This window comes from Protopterus annectens, chromosome 13.part0 (genome assembly GCF_019279795.1).
Source record: "Protopterus annectens isolate FY-2018-M chromosome 13.part0, PAN1.0, whole genome shotgun sequence".
Classification (NCBI taxonomy): Eukaryota; Metazoa; Chordata; order Ceratodontiformes; family Protopteridae; genus Protopterus; species Protopterus annectens.
The window spans coordinates 326,983,003-326,995,416 of NC_056747.1; the positions used below are offsets into that span (position 1 = coordinate 326,983,003).

Consider the following 12,414-nt stretch of genomic DNA (forward strand, 5'->3'; position numbering starts at 1 on the left):
ATGGTACGAACCGAGGAGCCCCTCGGTGCCGATATAAAGAAGGCTGCAGGAGAAGACGGAGCTAAAACCACTAATGGAGCCGAAGGTCTAGGCACCGAAAGCACTGGGGCTGACTGAGTGAGCTCCGAAGCCAAAACTTTAGCCTTTTTAGGTTTTGGTTGGAGGGAGTCCCCAGCCGGGGACGAAGGCAAAGATTTAGCCTTAGTAGGAACATCCGAGGTTTTCTTATGGGCTCTAGGAGGGGTTGAGGCCTCCGACCCAGAAATAGCCTCTGAAAAGGGAGATTTTAGAAGTCCCTTCAGTAACGGCTTGTTTTACCTTTCCAACAAGGTTCTATTAGAAAAGTTCTCACAAATAGTACAGGGTGGGTCAACAGACAAATGGGAAGCTCCCAAACAATAAACACACGAAGAGTGTGCATCAGAAGTAGGCAGTTTGTGTCCACAATCAGAACACCATTTAAACCCTGGACGACCTTTCTTATCTGCCGTGACAGCAAATTAATTAACAGAAAAGGTACCAGCAATGGTACAAGAGAGTACCCGAAGGTATGAGAGAAAAAGGAAAGGGATTACCAACGATGGTAGAGAGAGACTACCTCTTGGTAAAAGTGGTAAAGAAAGAAGCAGAAAAACCTGAAGAAATTATGTATGCTAGATGCGATAGGATGAGACAATAAAACATGAACTTTTCTGACAGAAAAGTAATCTGTAAAAGTAATAAACAATTGACTGTACTTAGCTCAAGAGAAGTAGCTTGACATGACCGAATCGCAACGCGGCAAACAAAATCTGAGGTAACAGGGAGAGGGGGATTGTGGCTAAGAGTTTAGCTCAAGAGTTTGAAGCTGACGTGAGCTTGGAAAATGGCCGGCTCGATTCCGAGGTCAGAACCGATACCCATGCGTAAGGAAAGAATGAGGATTAACAATAATCAGATCTGCCATTGCCCGATCCAGTCTACTCTCTACCCTACTCTATGCCTCCCCTGTACTTACCAACTTAAATAAAATAAGAAGTTATGTACCTACCATAACGTTCCATGTTAGTTGTCTTCTCTCGCCTTCTTTCTTGCTGGATGGGTTCGGCCACTTACTAAAGCTCGAGAGCTAATTTTACCAGCTCGAGGCAACCCTATATCCCATGATGCAAGGCGAAGACTACCCAGATCTCGTTTGGTAGCTAAGGAAATTATGCAATATATTCCTCCAACTGGAGAGGAGGAGGAAGAGGTAATAATAATAATAATAATCCCCCGAAAAGGATCAACCTAATCTAGTGACACTAGAAGCTGATTAGCTAGAAAAAAGGATTAAGCCTCTTAAGGGAAGAGGCACAATCTTCTCGGTCTGACCAGGCTAGGGGGATGGTGGGTGGGACGCAAGAAAGAAGGCGAGAGAAGACAACTAACATGGAACGTTATTGGTAGGTACATAACTTCTTAATGTTAAGTTGTCAATCTCGCCTTCATTCTTGCTGGATGGGACCGCGTCCCTAGCACCTCTATCCTGGGTGGCTCAATGGAACAGACTCTTGAGAACGGTGGAACCAAAATTCGCCCCGTCTCTGGAGGCCAAGTCTAATTTGTAATGTGAAACAAAGGTATGAGGAGAGGCCCATGTGGCTGCTGCACAAATAGTGTCTATTGGAAGTCTAGCCTGAAAAGCTGTAGATGTAGCTAGAGCTCTGGTAGAATGGGCTTTTGGCCTAGAAATCAACTCTTTACCTCTGAGCTGATAAATGCAAGTAATCACAGAAGACAGCCATCTAGATAGAGTTACCTTGGATACTGGAAGGCCTTTCCTGTTCTCTGCATAGGATAAAAACAGTTGATCAGATTTCCTAAAATGTTTGGTTCTGTCCAGATAATATCTGAGTTGGCGGTGAACATCAAGATAATGTAGTTTTTCTTCTGCTCTATTAGAATAATTTGGGGAAAAACTGGAAGATCAATGGATTGATTTAAGATCGTCTGCGATGCCACTTTGGGTAAGAAAGACGGATTAGTCCTTAGAGAAACTCTGTCTTTGTGGAAGATTAAGTAGGGAGGACGAATTGCAGAGGGCATGAAGCTCAGATACTCTCCTGGCAGAAGTAATGGCGACTAGAAAGAGTGCCTTCCAAGAAAGAAATTTCAATGAACAGGCAGCCGCAGGTTCGAATTTCAATGAACAGGCAGCCGCAGGTTCGAAAGGGGGAAGAATCAAGGATGCTAAAATTAAATTTAGATCCCACTGTGGTGGGGGGTCTCTAATCGGAGGTTTAAGTAAAAAAATACCTCTAAGGAATGCCTTGCAAAGTTTATGTGACATAATGTTGTGGTCCAACAAGCCTACATGAAAATTTGAAATGGCTGCCAGCTGAACTTTTACTGTGCAGGAAGAAGACCCTGAATGAAAAATCTCGGCTAGGAAGTCCAAGACCGAATGAATCGGAGCAGTATAGGGGTCTATATTCCTAGCTTTTGCCCAGAAGGAGAAACGTCGCCATTTACTAGTGTAAATCCTTCTGGTGGAAGATTTAAGGGAAGCTACTATGATATCCCGGACGGGATTAGAAATCATAGGAAGCCTGGCTAGGGATGGAAGCGGAGCAACCAAGCAGTGAGGTTGAGAGAAGGTATGGATTGGTGCAGCTGCCCCGACTGGTGGGTCAGAAGATCTGGGACCGGGTCCAGATGCCATGACTGTACCAAAAGATAACGATGTAGGAACGGAAACCATATCTGTCGAGGCCAATAAGGGGCAATGAGAATCAACTTGGCTCTCAAGGCAGTTGCTTTCTGAATTACTTGTGGTATCACAGGAAAGGGAGGAAAAGCATAAAGAAGTCCCCGGGGCCAATCTTGGGTTAGAGCATCTCTGGGGGTATGGCCTGGAAGGGGGAAGAGAGAGAAGTCATCGGGGCATTTGCTGTTTTGAGGTGTAGCAAAAAGGTCGCAAGGAAGGCCCCACTTCTGAAAAATCTCTTCCGTCACAGATTGTTTGAGAGACCACTCGTGAGGCATGAGAATAGCTCTGCTCAACCTGTCCGCTATGATGTTGGATTTCCCGGGGATATGCGTTGCTATCAGAAACCGCTGAGAAGAGATTGCCCACTGCCAAAGTCTGAGAGCCTCTCGACACAGTGGATAGGACTTGGTTCCGCCCTGCTTGTTGATATACCACACTACGGGCATATTGTCCATTTGGACTGCAATAGTTCCCAGGGGAAGAGAGTCATTGAGAGCTTGCAACATTAAAAGCACTGCTCTCATCTCCAGGACCTTTATGTGCAGGTGGCATTCGAAAGGTTGCCTAGTGCCATGGACCATCCTGCCCTGATAATGCCCCCCCCCCCACCCGATCAGGGAGGCGTCTGATGTAACCATGGCGACCGGGGCGGGAGGAACAAAGGGTCTGCCCTGATGGACTTGAGGGGACGATATCCACCAGGTCAGATGCCTTTTGCAAATTGGAGTTATTATGATCCTGTGACGCATGGGAAGTTGTTGAAAGGACCATTGGGCGAACAGCATCCATTGTAGAAGACGCATGTAAAAGCGGGCAAGGGGAAGAAGTGTTATGGCGGCCGCCATAAGACCCAATACTTTCAGAGCAAATCTGGCCTGAATTTTGTTGCTGAGAAGAATCACCTGGACGTGATTTTGAATGCCCAAGATCCTTTGGTCTGTTAACTTTGCTGAAAGTTGTACGGTGTCCAATTTGGCGCCTATAAAAGTAATAGATTGACAAGGCGACAAGGCAGATTTTTCGAAATTTATAGAAATCCCTAGCCCTCTGCAAATGTGAATGGTGTAATCTCTGGCTTGGAGAAGTTGATGCCTGGTGGTGGCAGTGAGGAGCCAGTCGTCTAGATATGGAAACACCTAGAATCCTTGACGTCTCAGGTGAGCCGTAACCGCTGCCATACATTTGGTGAACACTCTGGGGGCTGTAGTGAGTCCAAATGGCAGGGCTCTGAATTGGAAGCGACTGGTCCCCAGCCGAAAGCGGAGAAACCTTCTGGAGGGCCTGTGAATTTTTATGTGATAGTACACATCCTGAAGATCTACCGAGCACATCCAATTGTCCTTGCCCAGAAAGGGTAGAATGGACTGAAGCGTGACCATCCGGAATCTTGTTTTCTTTACAAACTTGTTTAGTTTGCTGAGATCTAATATTGGTCTCCAGTCCCCTGTCTTTTTTGGTACTAAAAAGAACCTTGAGTAGATCCCGGATCCTATTTGGTCTGCTGGGACTGGCTGGATGGCTCTTTTTGCTAGCAGTTTTGAAATCTCTGGTACTGCTAGTTCCCTTAGACCGGGTGGAACATCTGGAAGGGTTCCCTTTTGCTGAACTGGGGTTTGAATAAAGGGAATTTTGTAACCCTCAGATATGATCGACTGTACCCATTTGTCTTGAGAAAGGGAAAGCCAGGCTTTGGGGTACAGCGATAATCTTCCCCCGACTGCCTCCGAAGGTGGATAATCGGGCAACATCTCACGGATGCTGGAAGGGTTTGTCAGAGAGAGGCTCCCTGCTACCCTGATTCTGCGGACCCCCTCTGCCTCTAGGGCGTCTGTTGTTGTTACCCCCTCTGCCTCTGGGGGTAAACTGACCTCGTGCATCAGGCGTGACTCCTTGAGATTTGCGTAACCACATTTTCCCTCCCTTCTGACCTTTTGGGTAAGGTCTTGAAGGGGTGGAGAAACTGACTCCTACGGCAAAAAGAGTCTTGCCATCTTGTTCGCATCTAGTCAAGGTGTCTTTCACTTGAGGTCCGAACAAAGTCGAGCCATCAAAGGGAGAGTTTGTGAAGGACGCCTTGAAGGGATCTGCAAAATTACAAAGCCGCATCCAGGATTGACGCCTTAAAGCCACTCCTGTGCCTGCGGCCCTACTCGCTCCATCGGCTGCATATGAAATGAGCCGCATGGAGGAGTTAACAATGGAGTTTAGGATTCCTAGCTGTGAGTTAATCTTATCCTGAGACCCAGCAGCTGACGGATCCTGTAAAACTTCTCCCAACTCTAAGAACATCTCTTTGAAGGCGGGTGAAGTGACACAAGTAGTTCAGCGATCGCATGGCAAAGGTCGCTGAAGAAAAAAATCCACTTGCCGTACCCATCCATAGTCCTAGAATCCTTGTTAGGAGGATGGACAGGTACTGAAGGATCAGCTAGTTCCTTCTTGGTGGCTGCAGCCACCACCATTGCATCAACCGGGACACCTTTTGTCAAATATTGCCTATCAGGTGGGGACGTAATGAATTTAGAAGGCCTCCGAGGAATGGGTTCCACCGAATCCGGGGCCATCCACGCCTTCTGAGCCACCACGTCCATAAGAGGGTCGAAAGGCGGAGACACCCAGGAGATGGAAGGTCGAGACCCGAACGCCTCCAGGTATACTGACTCGTCCTCAGAAGGATTAAGGGAAGGCCAGTTCCCCCTCTGCTTAAGGAGTTCAAGGATGTCTGAGAAAGAGACATCCTCAGAGGGGGACCTTGGGGATCCCTCCGACTCATCCAAGTCAGTATCGGATGCAATAGACTCGGGGGAGTCTAGATGTTTCCTCTTACATGTCCTCTTACGCGGAGGTTCACCTGACGGATCAGGAGAAGCTTCGGAAGAGGAAGATATTCCCAATGAGGTTAGCCTGAGGCATTGGATCTCTGGGTCCGGGAGAAAGAGAGTGGGAAGAGACGTCAGCAGGCACTTTAGTGGGAGGAGCTGATGGAACTGACCGTTGACTACGCCCAGGGGCTAGTACACTCCTCAACACCTCGAAGGCTCCCCCGTCAGAGAGGCCAGAAGGCTCCCGCTCCGAAGAGACAGGAACTCCAGGCCACACCGACAGGGATGGCTCCGAGGCCAATGTCAGGGCCGAGCTCACCAACGCCAAAGCTCCAAGAGGGAGAACGGGGTCAGACAAGGGTCCGATGCCACTCGCCCCCTTGGAGCCGACGAGAGAGACCAGACGCCCGGATCCCTCCAATGAAGGCCTCAAGGAGGAAATCGGAGCAGAGGACGATGGAGCCGAAAGGGGGGGGTGGTATCGGCTCCAAAGTCACAACAGTCACGGCTCCGAGGAGCTCCGGCTCCGAGCTCTGTAAGACAGTCGAAGGAGGAATGTTAGGTTGATGTGTGATGGCTACCATCTGTTGAGACGGGCTATGGAGCATTTGGGCCAATGCCTGAGACTTTAATAGTCTACTCACCAGTCCCTCAAGGTCGTGATCGGACAGCCTGGACGACAGAGAAGAACGGCTCCGATGGCTCCGCTCCGAGAGCAGGGGTGATCTCGGAGCCAAACGTATCGATTCCAACGAGGGGGATCGTGATCTCTTTTTTGAGATAGGTGGAGCCGAAGGAGCCGAGGATATGTCGGCTCCAGCCGGAGCAGACACTGAGTGTCCAGATTTAGCAACATCGGCGCCGGATGGAGCCGATACTGTAACTTCTAAAATAGAAGGATCGGCTCTGGCCGGATCTGATCTCGACACTGAAGGAGAACCAGTAGCCGATGGCTTAGGACCTGAAGCCAAAGGCTTAACTGGTTTCGAGGGCTTCCCCGGAGCCGACTTAGTCGGGGAGCTCTCAGGCTTTAATAAGCCCCTCAATATTAATTTATTTCTGCACTCCTGCAGGACTCTTGGGCTGAAAGCATGACAGATAGCACAAGAGTCCTGCAGGTGCAGAGGTCCCAGGCAGTAAACACAAGAAGTGTGACCGTCTGTCAGAGACATCTTCTGACAGCACGAGTCACACTTCTTGAAGCCGGAGACCTTTGTGTCCTTCGACATAGCTGTGTCGAAGAAACACTAAGTCAAAAAGAAACACAGACACACACACAATAAACACACATTCCAATAATAAAAAATTTAAACAGGGATACAAACACACTCAAACACCACACAGAATCCCTGACAGAAAAAAAATAGGAAAGGGGGAGGCTTAAGGCCTAACTTAGGGGAAGGGATAAATAACCAGAAAAATAGGGAACACTAACGGGAATAGGGTTAAAACAATTGTTAAAAGTTCACACAACAACAAGGGTGACTAAAACTAAAGGGATAAGACTAAAAGTCTGAATTTGAAGAAACTTACCTGGAGCTGGTAAAAAAAGCACCTCGCAAGCGAAAGCGGCAAACGAGATCTGGGTAGTCTTCGCCTTGCATCATGGGATATAGGGTTGCCTCGAGCTGGTAAAATTAGCTCTCGAGCTTTAGTAAGTGGCCGAGTCGGAGCCGAGGATTGGCTCCGAACCCATCCAGCAAGAATGAAGGCGAGATTGACAGCTTAACATCTGAATTTAACAAGCTCTCTAGCTGCTACAATTACATAGCCACATTTGCCACTGGCTTGCCTATAGAACACACCACTGTATTAACCTAAGTAATCTTGGATGGCTAGCACTACCCAGACTGTTTCAGTATAACCCACTTATACTGGCTTATAAAGTACTCAGCCTGAAAAGACTCAGTCTTTAAAAGATATTATCTATCCTCACCTTACTCTTAGAACACTACGCTCTTCTAACAGACTAGTAGTTCAAACTATCAAATGCAATAACTCTGCCGGAGACTCCCTGTTGCCAATTATGTTGGCAAAATTTGGAACTCTTTACCTGCTGACATTACCCTAGATACATCCTTATCTCGCTTCAAGAAATGTCTCAAGCAGTATTTCAAGTCTCAGTGGTTATGTCCATGCTCCAAGCCTGGCTGATTGTTAGGATTCAATTGTATACTTAGACTACTTTTTGGAACCCCTTTGTTTTGTTGTTCTTTAATAAGTGTTTCATGTATGACTTATATCTATCCACAGACTTTGTAAACTGAGTTAATGTGTACTTTGCAAAGATGTTTGTGTAACTTCCTTTGGAGCTTTTCTCCCCGGGCCTCCGCTGAAAATGAACATGTATTCAGTCGGACATTCCCGGTCAACAAATGTAAAATAAATAAATTCCCTATCAGGACATCTGCAGGGATATCCTCAAACACACCTACTTGCTGGGTTCCTTTTCCACCCTTCTAGTCAAGTTGAACCTAGGCAAAAGTATTTGGAATGGGGGTCCCTCCTAAAGCTCTGTCTGGAGTAGACTGCCCAGGCAAATAGTGCTCCTCTGTGACCATAGAAGGCTTCACAATGGTTATATCAGAGGCCGTCTCTCTCTCTCTCTCTCAGCAATGGTCTCTTTGCCATTCACTACAATAGGAGATAACCTCTTGTGGTAGTTTGGTACCCTTGTTGTCTCAAGACAACCTACTGTTGGCATTTTGTCATTCCCATTTACTGGCTCTCTCACCTTTTGTCCCCCACCTTGCCTCCGTGGACATCTACATCATACGTGGCCCCACTGGTTGCATTCAAAACATTTAACCCTAGGTCCTGGACATGTACCTGGAATAGTGGCTTCCCCTGCTACTGGCAGATTCTCTTGGGGCAGTCTGGGCTGCCCACCATGGGTTCCCTTACACTCATGAGCAGCACTGAGTGTCCCTTTCCTGTGCAGGGATGCCCTGCATGCTAGGTATAGGTCTCCATTCTTCCCAAACTCATCTGCAGTAAGGCATTGTCTATCAGCTAACCAGATCCTCATGTCCTCAGGCAAAGTGCTAAGAGGTTGTTCCTCACCAAATAAGGTCTGCCATCCCTTCAACACTTGTGACCTGACATCTGCTCACCCACCTATGAAAATAAGTGCTTAGTTCAGCAACATATTCACACATACTTTCATCTGCCTTGCGTCTATGTTCACAAAACTTTTTCCTATAAGCTTCAGGTGTTAGCTTAAAATTTTCTAGCAAACAATTCCTTACAGCATTATAATTTTAAAAATCACTGTCAGACAGTTTGGACAAAACAGTTACAGCTTTACCATGGAGTAAGGGGGTCAAGAACTGTAACCAGTGCCTTTGGTCAACACCATACTCTTTACATACCCTCTCAAACATATGAATGAAACTATCAAAATTATCCCCCCATCTGTAAACTGTGGAAGAAATTTACTGACTTTTGTTGCTTCTGGGGTTCGGTTACTCTCTTCCCCATTACCTCCATGACTCTGGCGAAGAGTCAGCATTTCCTTTTCATGTTGCTTCTGCCTCTCCTTCTCCTCAGCTTCCAGGTGTAGCAGTTTCTCATTCTCTTCACTCTCTGCATGACTCAGTCTTTCTTCTGCTTCTATTCCCAAATGCTTGGCCTCCAACTCAAGTCTCTTTAGCTCCAGATGGATTCTTAAGTCCTCTGTAGAAAGGTTGAGCCGTCCATTCTCTGAGTGTTGTACATCTCATGGCCAGTCTGATCCACCTCCTGTTTGCTATTTTCTGATGCAGCTGTGACCGAAGCTGCAATCATGTGTTCCTTAGTCAGGTTTCCATGCACCAGTCCTTTAGCCTGGCACATCTCAGCCAACTGGCTCCTTGTCAGCTTGCCATACTCTTCTGCTGACATGCTTGCCTTTTCTCCCTTACAAACTAAGCTAACCAAAGAAATAAAACAATTGTGATCTGAACTTTGAATGTTCATTGCATGGCTGATTTACAGTACAAACACCTTCAATGATCACTCTACACAAGCTACAGGAATTCATTATCCACACACCACTACAAGCCAATTAATATGTGATGTGGCTAACTCACCAATATCAAACAATTAATATCTGATGTGGATATCCCACCACTGCCAAACAATTAATGAGTGACACCCGTGCACTGGCCCAGTAATCAAGGAGTCTCAATCCTCAACACTAACACCAGTGAGGGGCGTCCACATTGGGCAGATAACAAGTATAATTGTATAACAACAACACTGCACAGTAGAATTGGACAACCTGTAAAGAGGGCCTTTATAGTAGCTGATAGTAGTGGTTGGTGGCAGTCGGTACTACCATATAGTTGGGTGGGTGGATACATTGTTGTAAGATAAGCGCAGTCTGGGTCTGAACTGTCTGCAAACACAAACAGCTAAAGATAACTGAGTGTGTGTCTACCTGTTTGAGCTAATATTCATTACCCCCTGGAGAGCACTCATCTTTCATTTTCTCTTTTATTCCCTTCTGTTAGCAAATAGTATCCATAACTGATCAAATACTGTGTGTTTGTTAATTTAAATTGAGACCACAGTAGCCTACTGATAAAAGGTTATCCTGTTTTTCCACCTGGGAAATGGCTAAGGAATGACTTACAGCTTCAGAGCAGTCCTTGGTCAATTCTGGTTGTTTCTTAAACACAAACTTGTCTTTGCTTGATCTTGGCTCATTAGCAGCAGTACAAAAGAACTGCCTGCTCACACCCTTGTTCCCCCCCGTTTATTACCTTAAGACAATCCCAAAGTTAATAAATATTACCTGTGGCAGGCACCATTTTTAAAACTACAACCACCCTTTGAGCACTTTATGCTCAGCCCTGCCATAAAACTTACTAAAATTGCCTGAACTGGGGCACAGCTAACTGATAGTTTGTGGAAATACATGGTAACTACCTGAGTCTCCACATTCACTATCATAAGTTTTTTTATCAATTTACTGTTACCTGATTGTTAGCAGCCCCCTCCTAAGACCAACAGTGTCTCTGCCCGCTTTGCTCACCACCCTGCCCCCAATTCCCTCCTGCCCCCAGTCGTCCTACCTTTATTACACATGCAAACCCCTCCCATCTTTCCAACAGACAACCATGGCACTAAACCAACACTACCTCCTCCATCTTCACACAACTGTCACTGCTCCTCAGCTAACATCTATAAGCATACCATACTTATGCTCACTGCATGCACTCTCCTTGCATATCTTACATCCTACCAAAACTCCATCATTCCCCCACTCAACCACTACCACTGTACTGTTCACACCACCACTCATGTCTCACCCTCACTCAGATCCCCTCCCACCAACTTAAGAACCATCCATATGCACCCCCACATATTCTATCAACTACATTACTCAAACAAAAAGCATCCCTACAACTTAACATAGTAGCCCTCCCAAGATACCCATTACCCACAGAGCACAATCATAAAGTTTCCCTAACAAACAAACACATTCAAAAACTGAAAAAAACTAATAACCTCATGCATATCAAAACTAGCCCTAACTGGAGACATACACCCCAACCCTGGCCGCACCATATCCAAACCCACTCCTCATAATCAGACTAGAAAACCACAACTTCTCCCAAATCACAGCCAATAGAAAGCCAAGTGACTTCCTTCTACTAAGCCTAAATATTAGAAGTATATCCAACAAGGTCAATGAACTCCATGCCACAGTAGACTTGTACTCCCCAGATATAGTCATCCTGACAGAAACCCGGCTAAAACCTCACATTACCAGTGAGCAAATCTTCCATACTGGTTACGGCATACTAAGAGTAGACCGGCTAAACAACAAAGGAGGTGGTGTAGCTATAATATTTAAACAGCATCTAAACATCCAGATCTTAAAATCATCAGCTCCACAAAAAGGCAATGAAGAAATACTATATACTAACCTCAAAATAAAACCATCAACATAATTGGAAGCTACTTCCCACCTGGCCAAAACATCCCTCCACTAGAAAACCTCCTCAGCTGGCCTTCCCACAATCTCCCCCAAGAAACTATAATTTTAGGTGATTTCAATATTGACTGGTAATCCTGCTCTGGCAATCATCTAACCCATCATCTAAACCTTCATGGCTTCGCCCAACTAGTCCAGTCGTCAACCAGGATAAACAAAAACTCCAACAAGCACACTCCCTGGATTGGATGCTAGTCAGTAAGAGCCCCCAGTCACATAGCAGGCTGCTTATCAGATAACCTCAGTGATCACTCCCCAACATTCCTAGTCAAAAAACACCTATACGAAGCTAAACTGGTCATCTACCATCAAATACACAAAAAACTAAACTTTAACACTCACACATTCATCTCATCCCTCAAAGAATGTAACTGGCATCCTCTAAAGTACCTCAGTCTTGATGACGCAGTTGAATTTTTTAATACTACCTTCCTGAGCATCCTTAATTACCACACCCCCATAAGACTTTCCAGAATCAAAGCACAACCCTCCCCATGGCTACAGAAAACCACTAAGTCAGAAATGAAAAAACGGGATAAAGCCTGGGAACACTGGGGCAAAACCAAAACCCCCACAACTAGACGGAAATTCCCAGAACTAAGCAATAAAGTAAAAAAAGCTAATAAAACAGGACAAATTGCAATACTACCAGTCTACCCTAGACTCCTTCCAACACAACCCCCAACAAATTCTGGTCTTCAATAAACTCCATCCTCCACCCAGGTTAAGTCAGTACCCCTCCTTCTAACATCCCTCACTCCTCCAAAAATATTGCTACCTCATTCAACACACACTTCACACAAACCATACTATCACTAGCTAGACAACACAAACCCCCTCCCCTCCAACCCACACCTTCAACTAGTAATCTCCCCACT

The 12,414-nt window shown here is 46.0% G+C and overlaps 1 protein-coding gene across 5 annotated transcripts in view; it reads right to left on the reverse strand.

Annotated features, from left to right (window-relative positions):
* LOC122787298 (semaphorin-4D-like) overlaps window positions 1-12,414 on the reverse strand; it is a 2,116,148-nt gene that overhangs the window by 1,369,235 nt on the left and 734,499 nt on the right. The gene's annotated exons all lie outside the window — the stretch shown is intronic.